Here is a 24,122-nt window from a genome sequence, read left to right as displayed (position 1 = left end):
GCATCAAAGGAAAACTCTATGGGCTCAGTAACTGGCGTGAATGTCCTTCCTGGAACTTAAACTCAAATCATCCAACGCTCCTCTTCTGGTAAAGTGGCGCTGTAGGTCTCGGTGAAGCTTGGTATTCCGATGTTCAGGTACCTAGTGATTTCCTTCAAGTGTCGTCCAAAGGGTGTGTCTTCATCCGGTTGTGCAAACTTGTTCCTTGAGTCCGCCATCCTAAAGAGCGGAAAATGGAGAGGAGTCAGAAATGAGTAGAGAAGAGTGACCTATGGCTTAACTTAGTGGTCGTGTCCTACATTTAGCGTGTGCTCTGATACCATCTTGTAGCGATCCAACCTCAAACGGTCGAATCTATGTGCTTAAGTGTCATCCCTGGACCGGTAATGCTGGCACACACAGTACTCGAAGGATTTATAACAGAGTGCAATCACACACTTATTACATCAAATGTCTCCAAAAGAGGACTTATTACAATAAATATGGCTTAAGGCCATCTAAATAAGATAACAACGGAAGGCTTGGAAGATAAAGTGAGTCCATCAACTCCAACGGCATAGCTAAGTGCACGACAACGACCTAGCGCACCTTACTCTTCGTCTGAAAAGTCTGCAACATGATATGTTGCAGCCCGGAAACGGGTCAGCACATGGAATATGCTGGCAATATAACACAGTAGAGCAATGAAACAGTTAAATGCTATCACTACATGCATATATGGCTGGTGGAGGCTCTATGGTTATAATGTTTTGCGAAAAGCTAATTTTTCCCTACAACAAAGGAATACATTTTGTTTAACTATCATGGTGGTCGAAACATCGAGAAGGTAAATTCCCATCTCAATCCCAATTAAACAAGTAATTAACAACCCAACAAATTAATTTAGAGTGATGAGATCAACATGATAATCCAAGAACCAGATACTCAAGATGTCCATAACCGGGGACACGACTAACCATGATTAGTTTATACACTCTGCAGAGGTTTGCGCACTTTTCTCCACAAGACTCGATCTCCCCCGTTGGATTTCTCGCACTACATGGTGTTTGAGAAACGGATGACCGAGGCACAATCTTTCAGAAGCATTAGCTCTAACCCTGGGTAGACAGTACCAACCTACATCCCCTACATCTGCTAGCCTACCACTGGAAGAGGTCATGCAACATACTCAACTATGCTAGAGCCCATAATATCTTGTGGCTGCACACAGAAGTTTCTAGCATGAATAACCTTATGATCCCTTTGAGCCTGGTGGCGAACCAAATGGACAGCACCGGTATATCCCCAGGTGCCCGCAACCAATCCACCCAGATGTGTATTTAAGTAGCCACCTTAAGTTAACCATTAATTAACAATCTCACATCTGTCATGGATACACTCAAACCCAATCCACGTCTATGAGCATAGCATGGCAATATAAGCATAACGTAGAAGTAACTCCCAAGGGTTTGATAATAAAACAGGTAATAGGTTCTACCTCATCAACTACTTCCCATTACCCACAAGTTAATCACACCCTAATCATGCAGTGTTTGAGGGTTATAACTAATGCATAAAAACTGGGTATGAAAAGAGTATGATCAATGTGTTACTTGCCTTGCTGACGATCCGCAAACCCTAGAGACTCGTAGTAGCACGCTTCGCACTCCAGAAATTCCATTGCAAACAAACAATGGCATACATAAGCACTACAGCAATGATGCACGGGTAAAACTCAAATAAAAGTCCAAACTGAAAGTTCAACTGAAGAGCTTCGAATTGCAAAAAGAATCAATCGAATCAGAGCTACGGAACTGAAACTACGGTCAAAAGAACTTTGAAAACAAATCTTCTTGAAACCAAAATTTAAATTGTCAAAACCTTGTTCAAGTTGATTAACCAGAAAGAGGGGCTCGAGACGAAGAATTTGGCGTTGGTTTCACTGGATTTGTACAAATGGTTGAAAAGTTACGAGGGTTTGAAGATCAGGGGTTAATCTGTGATAAAAGTAATCGCGGATAGGTCCCTGGCAGAAAAAGAAAATAAAAAGAAAAAACGACGGCGCGAACGTTCGTTAACAGAGACGATCAGGCGAACTCGTTCGTTAAAAACGAACTAACTAGCGACGCTCGCTAAATAACAAAAACCAAAAAAAATCGAACCTATCTAAAAAACAAACTAGGGTTTTAAAAAAACCGGGGCGGCTTTTTACCTAAAACCGAAAAAAACCGGGTGGCGGAAACCGGCGAGATCAGGCAAAATTCCGGTGGGCGGGCGATGTGCGGCGGCGGCTCTGGCGGCGGGGCAGCGCGGCAGCTGCGGCGGCGGCGGCGGCTGCGGCGGCGCTGGGTGGCGGTGCGGGGCGGTGTGGGGGGTCGAGGGAGGCGGCGGCTCGGGCTTTAAAGGCCCCGGGGGTGTGGCGTGCGGGAGGGGCAGCGGCTCCGGCGGCTTGGGGTCGGACTCCCCGAGTCCGTCGCGAACACGACGACGATAGGCGGTGGCGGTGATGGGCCAGCTGGGCTTCGGCCCGACTCGGTCCGATTTTTTTAAATAAAATTCCGCCGAGAAAAATCCTAATAAAATAAAAAAAATCTAAAAAATGCCAAAAACAATTTTCTCCGTCTAAATGAAATATTTAGAACAAAGTGAACATTTTCTTGGCCTAAAAATGCAATTTTGAAAATGCATATTTTTTCTAATTCAAATAAAATAGCAATAAAATTATTTATTTAATTTTAACATCCCCCCCAATATTTCATTTATTTTTGGAGAATTCATATTATCTCCTCTCATATATTTTAATATGAAATATTTTGGAGAGAAAATAATTAAAACCAAAATGATCCTCTTTTCAATATTCGAGAAAATTCAAATATGAAAATAATTAAATCCCCAACTCTCTCCGTGGGTCCTTGAGTTGCTTAGGATTTTTAGGATCACTACCAAAAATGCAAATAAATATGATATGCATATCATGACCTATGTATAACATTCCAAATTGAAAATTTGGGATGTTACAAATAGGATTCCTAGTAGGAATCCTACTTGGGGCGCGCCCTATGAGGGCCGGCCAGCCTCCCCCTTGCTCCTTTATATACGGGGGCAGGGGGCACCCTAGAACACACAAGTCAACAGTTGTTTTAGCCGTGTGCGGTGCCCCCCTCCACAGATTTCCACCTCGGTCATATCGTTGTAGTGCTTAGGCGAAGCCCTGCGTGCCGTCGTGCTGACGAAACTCTCCCTCGACACTCAGCTGGATCAAGAGTTCGAGGGACATCACCGAGCAGAACGTGTGCAGATCACGGAGGTGCCATGCGTTTGTTACTTGATCGGTTGGATCGCGAAGACGTTTGACTACATCAACCGCGTTGCTTAACGCTTCCGCTTTCGGTCTACGAGGGTACGTGGACACACTCTTCCGCTCATTGCTATGCATCACATAGATAGATCTTGCGTGATCGTAGGTAAATTTTTTGAAATACTGCGTTCCCCAACAGTGGCATCCGAGCCAGGTCTATGCGTAGATGCTATATGCACGAGTAGAACACAAAGAGTTGTGGGCGATAATAGTCATACTGCTTACCAGCATGTCATACTTTGATTCGGCGGTATTGTTGGATGAAGCGGCTCAGACCGACATTACGCGTACACTTACGCGAGACTGGTTCTACCGACGTGCTTCGCACACAGGTGGCTAGTGGGTGTCTGTTTCTCCAACTTTAGTTGAATCAAGTGTGACTACGCCCAGTCCTTGTTGAAGGTTAAAACAGCACACTTGACGAAAAATCGTTGTGGTTTTGATGCGTAGGTAAGAACGGTTCTTGCTAAGCCCGCAGCAGCCACGTAAAACTTGCAACAACAATGTAGAGGACGTCTAACTTGTTTTTGCAGGGCATGTTGTGATGTGATATGGTCAAGACGTGATGATATAAATTGTTGTATGAGATGATCATGTTTTGTAACAGAGTTATCGGCAACTGGCAGGAGCCATATGGTTGTCGCTTTATTGTATGCAATGCAATCGCCATGTAATTGCTTTACTTTATCTCTAAGCGGTAGCGACAGTCGTGATAGCAATAGTTGGCGAGACGACAACGATGCTTCGATGGAGATCAAGGTGTGAAGCCGGTGATGATGGTGATCACGACGGTGCTTTGGAGATGGAGATCAAAGGCACAAGATGATGATGACCATATCATATAACTTATATTGATTGCATGTGATGTTTATCCTTTATGCATCTTATTTTGCTTAGGTCGGCGGTAGCATTATAAGATGATCTCTCACTAAATTTCAAGGTATAAGTGTTCTCCCTGAGTATGCACCATTGCGACAGTTCGTCGTGCCGAGACACCACGTGATGATCGGGTGTGATAAGCTCTACGTTCACATACAACGGGTGCAAGCCAGTTTTGCACACGCAGAATACTCGGGTTAAACTTGACGATCCTAGCATATGCAGATATGGCCTCGGAACACTGAGACCGAAAGGTCGAGCGTGAATCATATAGTAGATATAATCAACAAAGTGATGTTCACCATTGAAAACTACTCCATCTCACGTGATGATCGGACATGGTTTAGTTGATTTGGATCACGTGATCACTTAGATGATTAGAGGGATGTCTATCTAAGTGGGAGTTCTTAAGTAATATGATTAATTGAACTTTAATTTATCATGAACTTAGTACATGATAGTATTTTGCATGTCTATGTTGTTGTAGATCAATGGCCCGTGCTACTATTCCTTTGAATTTTAATGCGTTCCTAGAGAAAGCTAAGTTGAAATATGATGGTAGCAACTACACAGACTGGGTCCGTAACTTGAGGATTATCCTCATTGCTGCACAGAAGAATTACGTCCTGGAAGCACCGCTAGGTGCAAGACCCGCTGCAGGAGCAACGCCGGATGTTGTGAACGCCTGGCAGAGCAAAGCTGATGACTACTCGATAGTTAAGTGTGCCATGCTTTACGGCTTAGAACCGGGACTTCAACGACGTTTTGAATGTCATGGAGCATATGAGATGTTCCAGGAGTTGAAGTTAATATTTCAAGCAAATGCCCGGATTGAGAGATATGAAGTATCCAATAAGTTCTACGGCTATAAAATGGAGGAGAATAGTTTTGTCAGTGAACATATACTCAAAATGTTTGGGTATCATAATCACTTGACTTAGCTGGGAGTTAATCTTCCAGTTGATAGTGTCATTGACAGAGTTCTTCAATCACTGCCACCAAGCTACAAAAGCTTCATGATGAATTATAATATGCAAGGGATGGATAAGACAATTCCCGAGCTCTTCGCAATGCTAAAAGCTGCGGAGGTAGAAATCAAGAAGGAGCATCAAGTGTTGATGGTCAACAAAGACCACTAGTTTCAAGGAAAAGGGTAAAGGGAAGAAGGGGAACTTCAAGAAGAACGGCAAGCAAATTGCTGCTCAAGTGAAGAAGCCCAAGTCTGGACCTAAGCCTGAGACTGAGTGCTTCTACTGCAAAGGGACTGGTCACTGGAAGCGGAACTGCCCCAAGTATTTGGCGGATAAGAAGGATGGCAAAGTGAACAAAGGTATATGTGATATACATTTTATTGATGTGTACCTTACTAATGCTCGCAGTAGTACCTGTGTATTTGATACTGGTTCTGTTGCTAATATTTGCAACTCGAAACAGGGACTACGGATTGAGCGAAAATTGGCTAAGGATGAGGTGACGATGCGCGTGGGAAATGGTTCCAAAGTCGATGTGATCGTTGTCGGCACGCTACCTCTACATCTACCTTCGGGGTTAGTTTTAGACCTGAATAATTGTTATTTGGTGCCAGCGTTAAGCATGAACATTATATCTGGATCTTGTTTGATGCGAGACGGTTATTCATTTAAGTCTGAGAATAATGGTTGTTCTATTTATATGAATAATATCTTTTATGGTCATGCACCCTTGAAGAGTGGTCTATTTTTGTTGAATCTCGATAGTAGTGATACACATATTCATAATATTGAAGCCAAAAGATGCAAAGTTGATAATGATAGTGCAACTTATATGTGGCACTGCCGTTTGGGTCATATTGGTGTAAAGCGCATGAAGAAACTCCATACTGATGGACTTTTGGAATCACTTGATTATGAATCACTTGGTACTTGCGAACCATGCCTCATGGGCAAGATGACTAAAACTCCGTTCTCCGAAACAATGGAACGAGCAACAGATTTATCGAAAATAATACATACTAATGTATGCGGTCCAATGAATGTTGAGGCTCGCGGCGGGTATCGTTATTTTCTGACCTTCACAGATGATTTGAGCAGATATGGGTATATCTACTTGATGAAACATAAGTCTAAAACATTTGAAAAGTTCAAAGAATTTCATAGTGAAGTGGAAAATCATCGTAACAAGAAAATAAAGTTTCTGCGATCTGAGCGTGGAAGAGAATATTTGAGTTACGAGTTTGGTCTTCATTTGAAACAATGCGGAGTAGTTTCGCAACTCACGCCACCCGGAACACCACAGCGTAATGGTGTGTCCGAACGTCGTAACCGCACTTTATTGGATATGGTGCGATCTATGATGTCTCTTACTGGTTTACCAGTATCATTTTGGGGTTATGCTTTAGAGACGGCTGCATTCACGTTAAATAGGGCACCATCTAAATCCATTGAGACGACACCTTATGAACTGTGGTTTGGCAAGAAACCCAAGTTGTCATTTCTTAAAGTTTGGGGCTGGGATGCTTATGTGAAAAAGCTTCAACCTGATAAGCTCGAACCCAAATCGGAGAAATGTGTCTTCATAGGATACCCAAAAGAGACTGTTGGGTACACCTTCTACCACAGATCCGAAGGCAAGATATTCGTTGCTAAGAATGGATCTTTTCTAGAGAAGGAGTTTCTCTCGAAAGAAGTAAGTGGGAGGAAAGTAGAACTTGATGAGGTAACTGTACCTGCTCCCTTATTGGAAAGTAGTTCATCACAGAAATCAGTTCCTGTGACTACTACACCAATTAGTGAGGAAGCTAATGATGATGATCATGTAACTTCAGATCAAGTTACTACTGAACCTCGTAGGTCAACCAGAGTAAGATCCGCACTAGAGTGGTACGGTAATCCTATTCTGGAGGTCATGTTACTTGACCGTGACGAACCTACGAACTATGAGGAAGCGATGATGAGCCCAGATTCCGTGAAATGGCTTGAGGCCATGAAATCTCAGATGGGATCCATGTATGAGAACAAAGTGTGGACTTTGGTTGACTTGCCCGATGATCGGCAAGCCATAGAGAATAGATGGATCTTCAAGAAAAAGACTGACGCTGACGGTAATGTTACTGTCTACAAAGCTCGACTTGTTGCGAAAGGTTTTTGACAAGTTCAAGGAGTTGACTACGATGAGACCTTCTCACCCGTAGCGATGCTTAAGTCCGTCCGAATCATGTTAACAATTGCCGCATTTTATGATTATGAAATTTGGCAAATGGATGTAAAAACATCATTCCTGAATGGATTTCTGGAAGAAGAGTTGTATATGATGCAACCAGAAAGTTTTATCGATCCAAAGGATGCTAACAAAGTGTGCAAGCTCCAACGATCCATTTATGGACTGGTGCAAGCATCTCGGAGTTGGAATAAACGTTTTGATAGTGTGATCAAAGCATATGGTTCTATACAAACTTTTGGAGAAGCCTGTATTTACAAGAAAGTGAGTGGGAGCTCTGTAGCATTTCAAATATTATATGTGGATGACATATTGTTGATTGGAAATGATATAGAATTTCTGGATAGCATAAAAGGATACTTGAACAAGAGTTTTTCAATGAAAGACCTCGGTGAGGCTGCTTATATATTGGGCATCAAGATCTATAGAGATAGATCAAGACGCTTAATTGGACTTTCACAAAGCACAGACCTTGATAAAGTTTTGAAGAAGTTCAAAATGGATCAAGCAAAGAAAGGGTTCTTGCCTGTGTTACAAGGTGTGAAGTTGAGTTAGACTCAATGCCCGACCACCACATAAAATAGAGAGAAAATGAAAGTCATTCCCTATGCTTCAACCATAGGTTCTATCATGTATGCAATGTTGTGTACCAGACCTGATGTGTGCCTTGCTATTAGTTTAGCAGGGAGGTACCAAAGTACTCCAGGAGTGGATCACTGGACAGTGGTCAAGAACATCCTGAAATACCTGAAAAGGACTAAGGATATGTTTCTCGTTTATGGAGGTGACAAAGAGCTCGTCGTAAATGGTTATGTCGATGCAAGCTTTGACACTAATCTGGATGACTCTAAGTCACAAACCGGATACGTATTTATATTGGACGGTGGAGCTGTCAGTTGGTGCGGTTCTAAGCAAAGCGTCGTGGCGGGATCTACGTGTGAAGCAGAGTACATAGTGCTTCGGAAGCAGCAAATGAAGGAGTCTGGATGAAGGAGTTCATATCCGATCTAGGTGTCATACCTAGTGCATCGGGTCCAATGAAAATCTTTTGTGACAATACTGGTGCAATTGCCTTGGCAAAGGAATCCAGATTTCACAAGAGAACCAAGCACATCAAGAGACGCTTCAATTCCATCCGAGATCAAGTCAAGGAGGGAGACATAGAGATTTGCAAGATACATACGGATCTGAATGTTGCAGACCCGTCTAAGCCTCTCTCACGAGCAAAACATGATCAACACCAAGACTCCATGGGTGTTAGAATCATTACTGTGTAAACTAGATTATTGACTCTAGTGCAAGTGGGAGACTGAAGGAAATATGCCCTAGAGGCAATAATAAAGTTGTTATTTATATTTCCTTATATCATGATAAATGTTTATTTTTCATGCTAGAATTGTATTAACTGGAAACTTAGTACATGTGTGAATACATAGACAAACAGAGTGTCACTAGTATGCCTCTACTTGACTAGCTCGTTAATGAAAGATGGTTAAGTTTCCTAACCATAGACATGAGTTGTCATTTGATGGACGGGATCACATCAATAGAGAATGATGTGATTGACAAGACCCATCCGTTAGCTTAGCACGATGATCGTTTAGTTTGTTGCTATTGCTTTCTTCATGACTTATACATGTTCCTATGACTATGAGATTATGCAACTCCCGAATACCGGAGGAACACTTAGTGTGCTATCAAACGTCACAACGTAACTGGGTGATTATAAAGATTCTCTATAGGTGTCTCCAATGGTGTTTGTTGAGGTTGCATAGATCGAGATTAGGATTTGTCACTCCGATTGTCGAAGAGGTATCTCTGGGCCCTCTCGGTAATGCACATCACTATAAGCCTTGCAAGCAATGTGACTAATGAGTTAGTTACGGGATGATGCATTACGGAACGAGTAAAGAGACTTACCAGTAACGAGATTGAACTAGGTATTGAGATACCAACGATCAAATCTCGGGCAAGTAACATACCGATGACAAAGGGAACAACGGATGTTGTTATGCGGTTTGACTGATAAAGATCTTCATAGAATATGTGGGAGCCAATATGAGCATCCAGGTTCCGCTATTTGTTATTGACCGGAGATGAGTCTCGGTCATGTCTACATAGTTCTCGAACCCGTAGGGTCCGCACGCTTAACGTTCGATGACAATCGGTATTATGAGTTTATGTGTTTTGGTGTACCGAAGGTTGTTCGGAGTCCTGGATGTGATCACGGACATGATGAGGAGTCTGAAAATGGTCGAGACATAAAGATTGATATATTGGACGATGTTATTCGGACACCGGATGAGTTCCGGGGGTCACCGGATAAATATCGGAGGGCCGGGGGTTATCGGAACCCCAGGGGAAACTAATGGGCCAACATGGGCCTTGTGAGAGAGAGAGGAGGGGCCCTAGGGCTGACCGCGCCCCCCCTTGAGGAGTCCAAATTGGACTAGGAGGGGGCGGCGCCCCCCTCTTTCCCTCTCCCTCTCTCCCTCTCCTTCCTTCCCCCTCTCTTCCCTTGTTGGAAACCTACTAGGAATAGGATTCCTAGTAGGAATCCTACTTGGGGTGCGCCCTATGAGGGCCGGCCGGCCTCCCCCTTGCTCACACAAGCCAACAGTTGTTTTAGCCGTGTGCGGTGCCCCCCTCCACAGATTTCCACCTCGGTCATATCGTTGTAGTGCTTAGGCAAAGCCCTGCTTTGGTAACTTCATCATCACGATCATCACACCGTCGTGCTGACAAAACTCTCCCTCGGCACTCAGCTGGATCAAGAGTTCGAGGGACGTCACCGAGCTGAACGTGTGCAGATCACGGAGGTGTCGTGCGTTCGGTACTTGATCAGTTGGATCATGAAGACGTTCGACTACATCAATCGTGTTTCTTAACGCTTCCGCTTTCTGTCTACGAGGGTACGTGGACACACTCTTCCGCTCATTGTTATGCATCACATAGATAGATCTTGTGTGATCGTAGGTAAAAAAATTAAAATACTGTGTTCCCCAACAATCCGGCCATGGCCGGAGAAGTTGGTGGTGGTGCGAAAGATTGGAACTTGGGCGCTGGAGCTCGAGGACGGAAGGGCTGAGGAAGAAGAAGGCGTGGGGTAAAAAGATGGGTCCTTATCCTCTTATAAAGACAGTGAATATCGAGCGGCCCCTCAAGTCTTAAAACTTGCCTGTTCCCAAAGGGTCGTGCGAACGGCATGGTTGGAATACCCAAACCCGTATTTATGAGAATCCTGCAATAAGGGGACATGATCTCTGCTTTGACAAGACGTGTCAATAGAGGCCGTGCCTCGAAACGCGAAGCGGGAGGCCACAAAACGGTTCAAAATAATGATAAGGCCATACGTAACGTCTCACCGAAAAAACTGTCAGTGGACATGACTTATTTTGTTTAAGTATTTCGCCCTTGTGGTTTAGGGTTGTAACTGTTATACAGAGCCGAATATAGTTCTCTTGTTCAACTGCTTTGGAGTATTCGGAGGAGGAACCCGCCTTGCAATGCCGAAGACAATCTGCGTGCCAGACACATCGTCATTGAAGCCTGGTTCAGGGGCTACTGAGGGAGTCCTCGATTAGGGGGTCCCCGGGCGTCCGGGCTATGTGACATGGGCTGGACTGGTGGGCCGCTAAGATACAAGATAGAAGGCCTTCCCCCGTGTCCGGATGGGACTCTCCTTTGTGTAGATGGCAACCTTGCCGTTCGGATGTGTAGTTTCCTTTCTCTGTAAGCCGACTTTGTACAACCCTAGGCCCCTCCGATGTGTATATAAACCGGAGGGTTTAGTCCGTAGAGGCAATCATAATCATACAGGGTAGACATCTAGGGTTTAGCCATCACGATCTCGAGGTAGATCGACTCTTGTAACCCCTATACTCATCAAAGTCAATCAAGCAGGAAGTAGGGTATTACCTCCATTAAGAGGGCCCGAACCTGGGTAAACATCGTGTCCCCTGCCTCCTGTTACCTTTGATCCTCAGACGCATAGTTCGGGACCCCCTACCCAAGATCGGACGGTATTGATACCGACACCCCCTACGGTGGATCTTCGCTCCAGTATTTTTAATATATTCCATGAAAAATCTTCAACATGTTTCGTCCAATTCCGAGAACTTTTATTTCTGCACAAAAAACAACACCATGGTAGTTCTGCTGAAAACAACGTTAGTCCGGGTTAGTTTCATTCAAATCATGCAAATTAGAGTCCAAAACAAGAGCAAAAGTGTTTGGAAAATTAGATACGACAGAGACGTATCAACCCCCCCCCCCAAGCTTAACTCATTGCTTGTCCTCAAGCAATTTAGTAGACAAACTAAAAGTGATAAAAAAACTTTTACGAACTCTTTTGTTCTTGTATCCGTATATAAGCTTAAATAGCACCCAAGTTTTCAACAGAGATCATGAACTAACCATGCAAATTATAAGACTTAGAAATCACATTTACTCATATCAATGGCATAATAAGCTAGCGAGCAATAATAACATATCTCAAATGCCAATTATTTTTCAAAACAATCATGATATAATATGACAACATGGTGTCTCGCTAGCCCTTTCGCAGACTGCAAAACATAAATGCAGAGCACCTCCAAAGTTCAAGCAGTGACTAAACATTGTAATCCATGGTAGAAGAGATCCAATCATGATGCACACAATATTAACTATACTCAGTGCACAAGAATGACAATAGTGCTCTCAGGACTGGTGCTTTCATTGAGAAGGTGATGACTTAACAACAAAAGTAAATAACATAAAAGTAAATAGATAGGCCCTTTGCAGAGGTAAGCAGAGATTTGCAAAGGTGTCAGAGCTCGAAGCTTATGTTGGTGCAATGATAGGCCCCTTATGTTTTGGAGTTTGTTGACATAAACAGTATGGGACTTATGTGTTTGCTAGTGCACACAAAGTAACAGGTCCCTGAGAGATCGAGGAGTTTGATGCAAACGACGAAGATAATCTCCCTGCGTTGCAGCGAAAGTTATCACCGAAGATAATGCTAACAAGAGTGACCCCTAAAAATTGCTGAAGTATACCGTGTATTCGGTGATATCGGGTAATACCGGGTATTATCAATTAATATATATAGGTGGAAAATGTTTTTGGGGATGTTATATTATATATATAATGCTATGAATTTTTTTAGAACAAATATATATTTAATTTAATATCAATGGCCTAATAAGGCCAAGAGGTGGAAGGAAACTTGGGCCACAAGGGCCCAAGTGGGAAGGCGCCCCCCTTTCCTTGGCAGGGGGTGGGCGAATTGGACAAGGGGAGGAGTCCTACTCCTCCTCCCCTTGGTTGGACGCCCAAGGAGGGTTTTCCTCCTTGGTGGCAGCCCTCCCTCTCCCCTCTAACCTATATATAGTGAAGGTTTGGTGCCCAATTATAAAACACAAGTTTTGGAGCCTCCTTTAGTTGATCTAGTGCATGTTCTAGTTGGTCCTAGTTGACTAATTAGAGCGAGCCCTAGCCACCTCTAATCCTCATAATTAGAAGCCCCATGTGGTTCTAATCACCTCTCTCTAATTCTCCGGCGACGATTAGCTCTGGACGGCGAAGCACTGCCGGATCATGAAGACCGTACGCTTGCAACCAAGTAGAGAAGCCGTGCTTTCGGTCTTCTGTTCGAGGGATCGTTCGTGTGCGGTTCTCGGGATTACCATCGACGTTCGAGGGACTCCAAGTATGATCTACACCGACTCGTCTACTTTCGCTGCACTCCCAGAGTCGGTAATGATCGTTGATCACAACCCGTTATGCATCTTCATATTATTCCTGGGTGATCATAGGCCAAATTTTTTTGTTTTCTACTACGTTTCCCAACAATCATTGCACATCCTAGTACACGCCAGAGGCATTCATATAGGGCCAAAGGCAGGTAACATGAAAATTTGAGACATCTAGTCGTCCACTTAATGTGGGGTCTGGGACCAAATGTCAGCCATACCAAGTGTGACCTGAACGCGGTAGCGCGGTTATTGATCGAGTTTCTTTTTACTGGTACGTTAAATGAAAAAAATATGGCGGCACGCGTATTCAATTTAAAATGATCGCTACGGAGGGAAAAACAATTACTACTCCACTAGTCCACTTCGGGACTTCCTAGCTAGGGTTGTTATCTTCTTCTCACTCTCTCACCCTCTCCACATCTAAACAAGAACGTGGTGTCCACTCTCTTTCTCTCTCTATCTCTCTCTCTTTCTCTCTCTCTCTCTCTCTCTCTCTCTTCTCTCCGGTTGACACAGATCCGGCCGGATACCTTCCGCTGGTGGTCGCCGGTGGCCAGGGAGGAAGCCGACGCGTGCCGTCTTCTTTGACGTAGCGCCGGCGTGGGAGGTCCTCCTCACCATTGCTCCCCGTCGTTGAGTTGGCAGATCCCACCGCCTACCTCGCCACATCCCGCTGACCGGAGGTATAACTTTTTTTTAGAACCGGCCTTGCTCTAATGGCCAAGTGATACGTCTCCAATGTATCTATAATTTTTATTGTTCCATGCTGATATATTATCATTCTTGGATGTTTTCTAATCATTTTATAGTTGTTTTATATCATTTTTTGGTACTAAACTATTGACATAGTGCCAAGTGCCAGTTGCTATTTTTTGCATGTTTTTTACATCCCAGGAAATCAATACCAAACGGAGTCCAAACGCAATGAAACTTTTTGTGGATTTTTTATGGACCAGAAGACATCCAGTGTGTCAGAGAAGTGCCTGGGGGTGCTCCAAGGGGAGCACAACCCACCAGGACGCGCCTGGAGGCCCAGGCGCACCCTGGTGGGTTGTGCACACCTCGGGTGCCTCCCGAACCGACTCTTTGCTCTATAAATACCCCATTATCTAGAAACCCTAGGGGAGTCGACGAAAATCAATTCCAGCTGCCACAAGTTCCAGAAACACCAGATCAAATCTAGACACCATCACGGAGGGGTGCATCATGTCCATTGGTGCCTCTCCGATGATGCGTGAGTAGTTCTTTGTAGACCTACGGGTCCGTAGTTAGTAGCTAGGTGGCTTCCTCTCTCTCGTTTGATTCTCAATACAATGGTCTCTTGGAGATCCATATGATGTAACTCTTTTTGCGGTGTGTTTGTTGGGATCAGATGAATTTTGAGTTTATGATCAGATCTATCTTTTTATCCATGAAAGTTATTTGATTCTTCTCTGATCTCTTATATGCATGATTTCTTATAGCCTCATATTTCTTCTCCGATATTTGGGTTTTGTTTGGCCAACTTGATCTATTTATCTTGCAATGGGAAGAGGTTCTTTGTGATGGGTTCGATCTTATGGTGCTTGATCCCAATGATAGAAGGGGAACCGACACGTATGTATCATTGCCATTAAGGATAACAAGATGGGGTCTATTTCTACATAATAGATCTTGTCTACATCATGTCATCGTCCTTATTGCATTACTCCATTTCTCCATGAACTTAATACACTAGATGCATGCTGGATAGCGGTCGATGTGTGGAGTAATAGTAGTAGATGCAGGCAGGAGTCGGTCTACTAATCTTGGACGTGATGCCTATATAATGATCATTGCCTGGATATCATCATGATTATTTGAAGTTCTATCAATTGCCCAACAGTAATTTGTTTACCCACCGTTTGCTATTTTTCTGGAGAGAAGCCACTAGTGAAACCTACGGCCCACGGGTCTCTTCTTTAATATATTTGCCTTTGTGATCTATTTTCCTTTGCTTTTATTTTCAGATGTATTAAACCAAAAATACAAAAATACCTTGCTGCAATTTATTTTATTTGGCATTCGATCTATCAAATTATTACAACTCTCTCACATTCGTTTGCCAATTTCTAGCGCCATTACCCGAAAGGGATTGACAACCCCTTTTACACGTCGGGTTGCGAGTATTTGTTATTTGCGCGCAGGTGTTGTTTACATAGTGTTGCTTGGTTATCCTACTAGTTCGATAACCTTGGTCTCATCACTCAGGGAAATACCTACCGTCGTTGTGCTGCATCATCCCTTCCTCTTTGGGGAAATACCGACGTAGTCTAGCAGACATCAAAAGGAATTTCTAGTGTCGTTGCCGGGAGACGTCATCAACATCTACCAGGTTCCTAATCACAAATCTCATCTCCTCGCAATTTACATTATTTGCCATTTGCCTCTCATTTTCCTCTCCCCCACTTCACAAAAATTTGCCATTTTATTCGCCCTCTTTTTCGTTCGCCGCTTTCTTACCGGATCTGTTTTTGCGTGCGTTCTTGTTTGCGTAGTCATGATGCCTCAAAGAAAATATTATTATGTTCCTTACCCCAGTATTTTGCTTGAAATTGAGAAAAGTACTAAAGAATATATGACTACACAATTTGAGCATAATAAGTATTTTACCGAAGAACTTAAGGAGCACTCCGTTGTGCTAGATGCTATAACAAAACAACTTGATGATATTAGTAGAGAAGTTTGAATCTCCAATCTAAGTATGCTTTTGCTGAAAGTTTGCTAGGAAAAATATCCGATGCACAAGCTACCCTAGTAAATCAAATGGCCGCTAAACCAATTTCTTTAGAAGATTAAAGTGATGTAGATCTTAAAATGATTCCTTGTTTAGTAAAGTTAAAATTGATTCCTTGTTTAGTAAAGTTAAAATTGATGAAAAAAGGACTGAAGAAGAGTCAACTTTAGCTAGAAGGCGTCCCGATAATTCTGAGGGTGAAAATCTTGTTGAGAAAATTGATGAAAGTGGGTTTGAAGAGGTCAAAACTTTAACTAGTGATGAGCCCTTTCTGTTGGATTACAAAGACTTTAATTATGATAGTTTCTCTTTATTGATTGTATTTCTTTGTTGCAATCCATGATGAATTCACCCCATGCTTATGAACAAAATAAAGCTTTTACTAAACATATTGTTGATGCTTTGATGAAAGCTTTGGAAGAAAATTTGGAATTAGAAGTTTCAATTCCTAGAAAATTACATGATGAGTGGGAACCTACTACCAAAGTCAAGATTAAAAATTATGAGTGTTTTTCTTTATGTGACTTGGGTGCTAGTGTTTCTACAATTCCGAAATCCTTATGTGATGTGCTTGGTCTTACCGATATTGAAGAATGTTCTTTGAATTTGCACTTGGCGGATTAAAAATCCTATGGGAAGAATTAATGATGTTCTTATTCTTGCAAATAGGAATTATGTGCCCATGGATTTATTGTTCTTGATATTGATTGCAATCCGTCTTGTCCAATTATTCTTGGTAGACCATTTTTACGCACTATTTGTGCCATGATTGATATGAAAGAAGGCAATAGTAAGTTTCAATTTCCACTAAGGAAGGGTATGGAACACTTACCTAGAACAAGAATTAGGCCACCATATGAATCAATCCTGAGGGCATCTTATGGATCTAGAAACAAAGATGACAACACTTAGATCCTTTGCTTTATGCCTAGCTAGGGGCATGAAATAATAGCGCTTGTTGGGAGGCAACCCAATGAATAAAAATTATTTTTGCTTTTTGCTTTTTGTTCTTGAGTGTTTGCACAATTATGCTACTGTTATAATTGTGTTTTTTTGTGTTTTAATTAGTGTTTGTGCCAAGCAAAGCCTTTAGGATCTTCTTGGGTGATAGTTGTTTGATCTTGCTGAAAAACAGAAACTTTTGCGCTCACGAAAATAATTCTCATTTTTGACAGGAGCATGATAAAATACCAATTCTTTTTGCAGAAGATTAATATAGAAAATTTCTCAGGTCGTCCTAATTTTTCAGAATTTTTGGAGTTACAGAAGTATTCGAAATATCCAGATTGCTACAAACTATTCTGTTTTTGAAAGATTCTGTTTTCTTTGTGTTGTGTGCTTGTTTTGATGATTCTATGGTTTTCTTTGATGAGTTTTTGCCATAGGAAAGTTGGAATACAGTAGATATAGTGCAAGAATAAAATATGAATGGGTTGCAACAGTACTTATAGTAGTGATTTGTTTTCTTATACTAACGGACCTCACAAAGGTTTTGTTGAGTTTTGTGTGATTGAAGTTTTCAAGTTTTGGGTGATGTTACGATGGATGAAGGAATAAGGAGTAAGAAGATCCTAAGCTTGGGGATGCCCATGGCATCCCAAGCTATTATCCAAACAGAAGCAAGCAACTAAGCTTGGGGATGCCTGAGTGGCATCCCCTCTTTCTTCTAACGACCATCGGTATTTTACTCGGAACTATATTTTTATTCGTCACATACTATGAGTTTTGCTTGGAGCGTCTGATAACCCACAAGTATAGGGGATCGCCACAGCTTTCGAGGGTAGAGTATTCAACCCAAATTTATTGATTCGACACAAGGGGAGCCAAAGAATATTCTCAAGTATTAGCGGTTGACTTGTCAATTCAACCACACCTGAAAGACTTAATATCTGCAGCAAATTATTTAGTAGCAAAGTAGTATGGAAGTAACGGTAACGGCGGCAAAAGTAACAATAGCAGTTTTTGTAGTAATCGTAACAGTGGCAACGGAAAAGTAACTAAGCAAAGATCAATATGTGAAAAGCTCGTAGGCAATGGATCAATGATGGATGATTATGTCGGATGCGATTCCTCATGCAACAGTTATAACATAGGGTGACATAGAACTAGCTCCAGTTCATCAATGTAATGTAGGCATGTATTCCGAATATAGTCATACGTGCTTATGGAAAAGAACTTGCATGACATCTTTTGTCCTACCCTCCCGTGGCAGCAGGGTCCTATTGGAAACTAAGGGATATTAAGGCCTCCTTTTAATAGAGTACCGGACCAAAGCATTAACACTTAGTGAATACATGAACTCCTCAAACTACGGTCATCACCGGGAGTGGTCCCAATTATTGTCACTTCGGGGTTGCCGGATCATAACACATAGTAGGTGACTATTGACTTGCAATATAGGATCAAGAACTCACATATATTCATGAAAACATAATAGGTTCAGATCTGAATTCATGGCACTCGGGCCCTAGTGACAAGCATTAAGCATAGCAAAGTCATAGCAACATCAATCTCAGAACATAATGGATACTAGGGATCAAACCCTAACAAAACTAACTCGATTACATGATAAATCTCATCCAACCCATCACCGTCCAGCAAGCCTACGATGGGATTACTCACGCACAGCGGTGAGCATCATGAAATTGGTGATGGAGGATGGTTGATGATGACGACGGCGACGGATTCCCCTCTCCGGGGCCCCGAACGGACTCTAGATCAGCCCTCCCGGGAGAGATTAGGGCTTGGCGGCGGCTCCGTATCGTAAAATGCGATGAATCCTTCTCTTTGATTTTTTTCTCCCCGAATGTGAATATATGGAGTTGGAGTTGAGGTCGGTGGAGTCTCAGGGGGCCCACGAGGCAGGGGGCGCGCCCCAGGGGGTGGGCGCGCCCTGCACCCTCGTGGACAGGGTGTGGGCCCCCTGATGCTTATTCTTTCGCCAGTATTTTTTATTTATTCCAAAAATATTCTCCGTGAAGTTTCAGGTCATCCAAGAACTTTTATTTCTGCACAAAAATAACACCATGGCAATTCTGCGGAAAACAGCATCAGTCCGGGTTAGTTCCATTCAAATCATGCAAGTTAGAGTCCAAAATAAGGGGAAAGTGTTTGGAAAAGTAGATACGTTGGAGACGTATCAACTCCCCCAAGCTTAAACCTTTGCTTGTCCTCAAGCAATTCAGTTGACAAACTGAAAGTGATAAAGAAAAACTTTTACAAACTCTGTTTGCTCTTGTTGTTGCAAATATGTAAAGCCAGCATTCAAGTTTTCAGCAAAGATTATGAACTAACCATATTCACAATAACATTTAGGTCTCATGTTTACTCATATCAATGGCATAATCAACTAGCGAGCAATAATAATAAATCTCGGATGACAACACTTTCTTAAAACAATCATAATATGATATAACAAGATGGTATCTCGCAAGCCCTTTCTGAGACCACAAAACATAAATGCAGAGCACCTCTGAAGATCAAGGACTAGCTAGACATTGTAATTCATAGTAAAAGAGATCCAGTCATACTCAATATAAATTAATGGCAATGCATGCAAATGACAGCGGTGCTCTCCAACTGGTGCTTTTTAATAAGAGGATGATGACTCAACATAAAAGTAAATAGATAGGCCCTTCGCAGAGGGAAGCAGGGATTTGCAGAGGTGCCAGAGCTCGAGTTTTGAAATAGAGATAAATAATATTTTGAGTGGCATACTTTCATTGTCAACATAACAACCAATAGATCTCAATATCTTCCATGCTACACACATTATAGGCAGTTCCCAAACAAAATGGTAAAGTTTATACTCCCCCACCACCAACAAGCATCAATCCATGGCTTGCCCGAAACAACGGGTGCCTCCAACTAACAACAGTCCCGGGGGAGTTTTGTTTGCAATTATTTTGATTTGAGCATGGGACTGGGCATCCCGGTTACGGCCATTTTCTCGTGAATGGTGAGCGGAGTCCACTCATCGTGAGAATAACCCACCTAGCATGGAAGATATAGACAACCCTAGTTGATACATGAGCTATTCGAGCATACAAAACAGAATTTCATTTGAAGGTTTAGAGTTTGGCACATACAAATTTACTTGGAACGGCAGGTAAATACCGCATATAGGAAGGTATGGTGGACTCATATGGAATAACTTTGGGGTTTATGGAAGTGGATGCACAAGCAGTATTCCCGCTTAGTACAAGTGAAGGCTAGAAAGAGACTGGGAAGCGACCAACTAGAGAGCGACAACAGTCATGAACATGCATTAAGATTAATCAACAATGAGTGCAAGCATGAGTAGGATATAAATCACCATGAACATAAATATCGTGGAGGCTATGTTGATTTTGTTTCAACTACATGCGTGAACATGTGCCAAGTCAGGCCACTCGAATCGTTCAAAGGAGGATACCACCCTATCATACCACATCACAACCATTTTAATAGCATGTTGGCACGCAAGGTAAACCATTATAAACTCCTAGCTAATTAAGCATGGCATGAGCAACTATAATCTCTAATTGTCATTGCAAACATGTTTCATTCATAATAGGCTGAATCAGGAACGATGAACTAATCATATTTACAAAAACAAGATAGGTCGAGTTCATACCAGCTTCTCTCATCTCAATCAGTCCATCATATATCGTCATTATTGCCTTTCACTTGCACGACCGAACGGTGTGGATAATAATAATAGTGCACGTGCATTGGACTAAGCTGGAATCTGCAAGCATTTAATACAAAGGAGAAGACAAGGTAATATGGGCTCTTGGTTAAATCAACAATAATGCATATGAGAGCCACTCAACATTTTCATCATGGTCTTCTCCTCTCGACCCCCAAAGAAAAGAAAAGAAATAAAACTATTTACACGGGAAAGCTCCCAACAAGCAAAAGAAGAACGAAAAATATTTTTGGGTTTTCTTTTAATTACTACTACTACAGGCATGGAAAGTAAACTAGCTAAAGCTACAACTATTTTTTTGGTTTTTCTTAAGGTTTTTCAAACATACAAGAAGAAGGCTTTAGAAAAGAAAATAAACTAGCATGGATAGTACAATGAAAAATTATGAGCAACCGACAACTAGAATGAGTGTGTGAACATGAATGTAATGTCGGTGAGAAATACGTACTCCCCCAAGCTTAGGCTTTTGGCCTAAGTTGGTCTATGCCCATGGCTGGCTTGGCGGATATCCAAAGTCATAGTTGGGGTTGTACTGAGATGCAGCAGCTACTGCCTCAAGAGCTACAGCTCGGAGGCGAGCTACTTCCGTACTCCTCTCATACTCATTCGCCTCCTCCCTGGTTATAACATATCTCCCTTTTGCCTGAAAGTTAAAGAAAGTAGGAGCAGGGAGGGCAATATGGACAGTGCATCGTCTGTCAAAGATTAGTCGGTACTGGAGGAACTATTCATTCCTCTCAACAAACTGATGGCGAACCATAGCGTTATAATCTAGATAAGCAGGAGGCAACTCCATATCATTTTCATGTATGGGTACATCAAGATAATTGGCTACACGAGTTGCATAAATTCCACCAAACAAATCTCCGCTTGTACCATTAAGATGCAACCTACGTGCAACAATAGCCCCCAAGTTATATTGTTTATCGCCTAATACCGCACTCTTGAGGACACTAAGATCTGGAACGCACATGTGACAAGCCTCATCTTTACCGTTAATGCATCTACCTATAAAGAGAGCAAAATAATGTATGGAAGGGAAATGAATGCTCCCAATGGTAGCTTATGTGATTTCCCTTGATTCCCCCACAGTGATACTAGCAAGGAAGTCTTTATATTCAGATTTGCGAGGTTCACTAACATTGCCCCACTGCGGGAGTTTACAAGCAGTATTAAAATCTTCTAGGTCCATGGTATATGATTTATCATAAAGATCAAATAAAATGGTGTGATAATTGCGCGAAGATGTAAATTTAAACCTTCTCACAAAGGAATCAGTTAGGTAGTAGTATTGTGGGCACTTATCTGACACGAAGCCCTCAAGATCAGCATTACGCACATACGCATCAAATTCATTCTTGATGTCTACCTGGACCATAAACTCCTCTGACGGCCATTCGCAAGGCCGCACTTGAGCTTCCCTTGGTGGTTCATCGTCCGGCTCACGTATCGCGAGCCTTGGTCCTTGCTTCCTTGAGGAACCACCTTGGTACATTTTCCTAAACATTTTTCTTTCTCTGAAAAATTTCTGAAATTTTTAGTGACTTAAAATAAAAGTGAATAAAACTAAACAAGATTGATAGCAACTACTCCCACAAGTGCCTAGAGACTATATCATGCATTAGAACCACTTGGGACCATATAAATTCGACATGCAAGCTCAAGAACAGGGTCACCTAAGCAGCAAAAATTTGCAATAGATAAAGCACTAGAACAAAACCTAATTGGACCATTGGAGGAGTCACATACCGAAGAGCAATCCCCCAAAACAGTTTTGTGAATGGAGCTTTGAGCAAGGAGATCGAAAATGGCAGCAAGATGAGCTAGAACATGGGTTTGAGCTATGGGAGGATTTTTTTCTGGAGGAAGACGAAGTGAGTGGGTGCTGGAATAAGTGGAGGGGGTCCACGTGGGGTCCACGAGGCAGGGGGCGCGCCCCAGGGGGTGGGCGCGCCCTGTGCCCTCGTGGCCACATGGTGGGCCCCCCTGGTGTGTTCTCAGTGCCAGATATTCTTAAATATTCTACAAAAAAATCATATTTCATTTTCAGGACGTTGGAGAACTTTTATTTTTGGGGTATTTTTTATTGCAAGGATAATTCAGAGAACAGACAGAAAATACTATTTTTGCTTTATTTAATCTAAATAACCGAAAGTAAAAGGAGGGTACAGAGAGTTGTGCTTTCTAACTTCATCCATCTCATGCTCATCAAAAGGAATCCACTAACAAGGCTGATCAAGTTTTGTTAACAAACTCTTTTCGAATAACATGAAACCAGAGAATTTTCGAATAACACTAGGTTACCTCAACGGGGATATGCATGTCCCCAATAATAAGAATATCATATTTCTTCTTGACAGTAGGAAGAGGGAATTCAAAACCTTCAATAGTAATCGTTGGAATTTTTCCAATAGAATTGATATTGTGGACTTGAGGTTGTTTCCTCGGAAAGTGTACCGTATGCTCATTACCATTAACATGAAAAGTGACATTGCCTTTGTTGCAATCAATAACAGCCCCTGCAGTATTCAAAAAGGGTCTACCAAGGATAATCAACATACTATCGTCCTCGGGAATATCAAGAATAACAAAGTTCGTTAAAATAGTAACGTTTGCAACCACAACAGGCACATCCTCGCAAATGCCGACAGGTATAGCAGTTGATTTATCGGCCATTTGCAAAGATATTTCAGTAGGTGTCAACTTATTCAAATCAAGTCTACGATATAAAGAGAGAGGCATAACACTAACACCGGCTCCAAGATCACATAAAGCAGTTTTAACATAGTTTCTTTTAATGGAGCACGGTATAGTTGGTACTCCTGGATCTCCTAGTTTCTTAGGTATTCCACCTTTAAAAGTATAATTGGCAAGCATGGTGGAAATTTCAGCTTCCGGTATCTTTCTTTTATTTGTAACAATATCTTTCATATACTTAGCATAAGGATTCATTTTAAGCATATCAGTCAAACGCATACGCAAAAAGATAGGTCTAATCATTTCAGCAAAGCGCTCAAAATCCTCATCATCCTTTTTCTTGGATGGTTTAGGAGGAAAAGGCATGGGTTTCTGAACCCATGGTTCTCTTTCTTTACCGTGCTTCCTAGCAACGAAGTCTCTCTTATCATAACGTTGATTCTTTGATTGTGGGTTATCAAGATCAACAGCAGGTTCAATCTCTACATCATTGTTATTGCTAGGTTGAGCATCAACATGAACATCATCATTAACATTATCACTAGGTTCATGTTCATCACTCGATTGTGTTTCAGCATCAGAAATAGAAATATCATTAGGATTCTCAGGTGTGTCAACAACAGGTTCACTAGAAGCATGCAAAGTCCTATCATTTTTCTTTTTCTTCTTCTTAGAAGGACTAGGTGCATCAACATTAGTTCTCTGAGAATCTTGCTCAACTCTCTTAGGGTGGCCCTCAGGATACACAGGTTCCTGAGTCATTTTACCCCCTCTAGTCATAACTCTAACAGCATTATCATTTTTCTTATTATTTAATTCATTGAGCAAATC

This window comes from Triticum aestivum, chromosome 1D, assembly GCF_018294505.1.
Source record: "Triticum aestivum cultivar Chinese Spring chromosome 1D, IWGSC CS RefSeq v2.1, whole genome shotgun sequence".
Classification (NCBI taxonomy): domain Eukaryota; kingdom Viridiplantae; phylum Streptophyta; class Magnoliopsida; order Poales; family Poaceae; genus Triticum; species Triticum aestivum.
Note: the sequence above shows the minus strand (reverse complement) of the source record.